This window comes from Marmota marmota, unplaced genomic scaffold (genome assembly GCF_001458135.2).
Source record: "Marmota marmota marmota unplaced genomic scaffold, marMar, whole genome shotgun sequence".
Classification (NCBI taxonomy): domain Eukaryota; kingdom Metazoa; phylum Chordata; class Mammalia; order Rodentia; family Sciuridae; genus Marmota; species Marmota marmota.
The window spans coordinates 7,141,377-7,145,573 of record NW_025999961.1 but is presented as its reverse complement, the minus strand read 5'-3'; positions in this window follow the sequence as shown (position 1 = coordinate 7,145,573).

Genomic DNA, 4,197 nt, shown 5'->3' with positions numbered 1-4,197 from the left:
AAAATGTAGGGAAATAATAATACTGGATTTTTACTGAACAATTCAGTGACATATTCAGCAATATTAAAAATTCAGTCTCTTGAGAAGCTAGTTCATAGTTTGAAAGATCCTAGGGTTTATTTTTTTCCATAGAAAAAAAGCCTATTAATGCTTTTCTTATACAACCTATTTGATTATTCTTGCTCCCATCGTATCAAAGACCATTTACAAGGTCCTTAGAGAAAGACCTTCCTATATGTGCAAAACACCCGCTTCTAATCCTGAGGTCCCAATATTACCTGGCACTGATGTCTTTTGTTTTAAATCTGTACTATATGATTATCTCAGAAACCAGATGACACCTGTAATCAAGTCAGGCTTATCTCATTCATTTTACTTGGAAATTTTTCAAGCATTAGTGTTTGGATTATCTATCCTCAATCAAATTTGGGCTAGATCTACCTCCTATATACGAGAATTGGTTAGCAATAAGTAATATATAATATATATACTGGGAGGCAGGTTGTTAAAGGGATGCCTGGTCCTGTTACTGCCAAAATAAGAAACAACGCTTATGAGCATTTACAATATTCATTAGTCTTTATTTCTGCTTTGTTGTTGGTAAGCCTTCTAGGAACAGGTGTGCACATGGTCCACACGAATGCTATACATCTTTGTTATCCATCAGTATCCCTGCTTGTGTTATGTACACAGTAGGCTTCCAATGAATATTTATTGAATACCTGAATGAGTGAATTTTTATACCTTTTGAAGAATAGTTACTCTTTAATATCTATTCCTCAGGAATGTCAAGCTGTGTCTAAAAGTAATCGAGTGTGACAATTGTAATATTTTCCTAAGCTTTTGTACCTTAAATTTTACATGCTTTTATACTCACTTTCTGATAGTATGCACATTTTTTGTGTTTGCAATGAATCTACATATTACAGATTCTCAGTGTTGAGCTTCTACATGCATTGACCTTGAAATCCCTGGGTACAATATTGGATGGTGACTCAGGAAAAGACATTAGATTTTTTTTTCTTTCCTTTTTTTTTTTTTTTAGTGTTTAATATTGCAACCAGGTTTCTTAATCAGAAGGAAAAAAAGGTTGAATACCTGGGGGACAAGTGTTATACACACACTGAAAGACAATGCTCATCTCTTCTGAATACATGATAATAGAGAGGACAAATGCCGCTGAGCAAGCAGAACATTCAGGATATTAGTGTGGACCACGAAAAGATGCTGCACAATCAAAACTGATGGAAAACACAACATCCAGCAGCTTTGAAAATATTTAAATTTTTTTTTCAAAAATTAGGTTTGTTTAAAAGAGAAAGATTTGGGATGAATGCGTCTTCTGAACATTTAACTCTTTGTAAAATGAAAACACTGCTTTCTGAATTTGGCAACTCATGCACAATGGTCTTTTGTTGGGGTGAAGGTGTGACAAAGAGTGGTAGTTGAGATTCACCACCAAAAAACTCCAGCCAGGGAAAGAAACTTTCTAAAAATCTCTGGTTTAAATGAAAATAATGATTTTCCAAATGAACATTAATGAAATGATTAACTCTTTACATGTACAAACTGTTTTGTTTTTAATTTTCTCTCAAACTCACAAATAACCCAAGGCAATGAATGTGGATTTTGCCTTTAGCACATTCTAGCACTAACTTCTTTGTTTCTAGATAGAATTATTCACTTGTTTCTAAAAGCATTTGTTGTGCACCTACACCATGCATGACTCTTTGCAAAGCTCTGTCAGAGATAAAAAGAAGGTAGGATTCTTGCTTATGCTAGAAAAGTCGTTAAATATTTTCATGCTGGGAATGGTTTAGCATTGCTCATTAAAAATGGCAGAGTATACTCCCACCAGTTAAAAGAAAAAAATTACTTGATTCCTCTATTTTACCCATAACTGATGCTTTCTAACTGGTCTGTTATGTGGCTTGAGTTAATAAACCCCCAAGGAGAAGTTAATAGCCTACCTTTCCACTTGCAAAAATGGATACATTGAATCATGCTTCTAAGTATTTTAAAGTCTAACTTTGCATAATTTTGCATGGAGTGAGGAAAGAAAAAAGCTATACAAAAAGTATTCTTTTGAATTTGTAGAAAATTTTTAAATTTAGAATAATAGTCCAAATTGCTAGTGTCCTTTCTTTATCATATGAATTATTAATTCTTTCATGTAATTAGAAAGGAATTATTCTAAAAGTTAAGTGCTTAAGAATTTTATTGATGTAAAAATAGTATTTGATGTAGCTAAGTATGTATAATCTTTGACATGTGGTCTTTTGATTATTAACTTGTTTCTATATTTTCTATAAAGAAAACCTTTGCATTTTTAAAAATAATTTTCTAATTTGGAGGCCAACAATATATCTTAAGAGTTGCTGGAGCAGTGTTTCTATTATAAGTTTCATAGAGTTCATCTGATTAAACAAAATTATGTTACCAACAAATCTGCAATAAATATTTTTCTTAAGCATCAAAATAGTTATAATTAAGCAGCATACTTAATGATCAGAGTATGAACTTTGGAAATTGTAAACCCAAGTATAATAAAACATATGAAAAAAATTCAGGACATAAAAATCTGCATTCTAACAATTAATTGGATTTCCTATTTTGAGTGAGGAACTCACTGGAAATAGGAGAAAAAGTAAGACTTTTAAATGTACATAAACTGGTTGGAGCTGCAGATAAGTAAAATACACAATAGTGTCAGCATAGACAGATGTTGAGGCATCTGTCTAGTCTTAGTTCCCTGAGGACTAACAATTGTACCCTAGCATGGTTTGGTTCTCTTGGCCATGTCTGGCTAGACAATTTTTCTCTGTTATTTGTACCCCAACTAAACTTTAATTTAAAAAAAAATGATGATCAGCGGTAGTTTCAGGTGTAAAGAATGGCCAATGGTCAGATCCCAGAGCACCATGCTCAAACACCAATCGTTAGTGGCTGAGGGAAGCCTATCCTCTCCTCTTATCTCTACACAGAGGAGCTGCCTTGACCAAGGAGTAGAAGCTGGCTGCGGCGGATCATGCCCAACACCTTGGGTGGGACAAAGTCCCTTACACTACTAACTACCAAGGCAAGAATAGCTCCAAGAGGGGTCCACCCACTCCCCAGTGTTCCCCCAATAAGAAGCAACCGAGCCTAGGCCTTCACATCAGACATCCTTCCATGCCCTCCCCAGCCACTTGCACAGATATGAGGGGGCTACTTGCTGTGCAGAGGGGATCAATTCTGGTGCCTATCAACTCACAAGCTGTAGATGGCAGATATTTGGCCAACAATGAAAAACGATTGCTTTGGGCTAAAGAAACATTTCCTGGAATAAAACATCAGAGAAGGAGCACAGCAGCTGAGCTCTCCCATGCTTTCCTGTCTTAGATTAAGCTGTCTGTTCCACGGTGTTTGTGAGGACAAGGGGAGGTGGTCCATTCCACCAAGGCCCATACCTTAGTAAACCTTTCAGTTCTCACCATTTTCCAGGGCAAGACATGTCCCAATGAACCACGTGAACCCAACAGAACAGAACCACTGTCCTTCACATTAACTTTCACATCTCTCTCTGGACTCAAACTGGCATTAAGTGAAATGCACAAATATCTAGATATAGATATTTGGCCTCTGGAAAACAGCAGAAACTCGATAAATAGAAAAATGGAGCTCCTGAGAGACTAGAACAAATGGAAAAGGGAGCAAAGCTCAAATACACACTAGAATAGAGCGTACACTGAGGAAGCACAGTTGTCCTTCCCTGAAATTTCTCTTCTGTTAGGTCAAGCCTGTAAATCCTAGGTGTCCACAAATGCAGTTTTCAATGGACCATCTTTCCCAGACGACTCTAGATTTCCTGTGCAAACTGTCCCATCTCAGCTCCAGAATTGGCCCCAACCTAGGACAAGATTAAAGATGAAGTAATACTTTTGACCCAGAATTAGATGCTGTCAGATGATACACATCTAACATGACCATGATCTAATCCAAAGGAATTGAGCTTAATAGGAAATTAGATGTTAGGGTCTTTCAGTGATGAAGGAAAAAAAAAATCCCCTACAGCACCAAACTATCTATGAATGAATCCAACTCCATAAAATATTTTCTGGAAGGAATAGTGATCAAATTGACTTTTAAAGGTGAAAAGGCAATTTTCCAGACAGAATTGGCAGAATAGTCTTCCAAGAGTAGAGTAGTTAAAAAAAA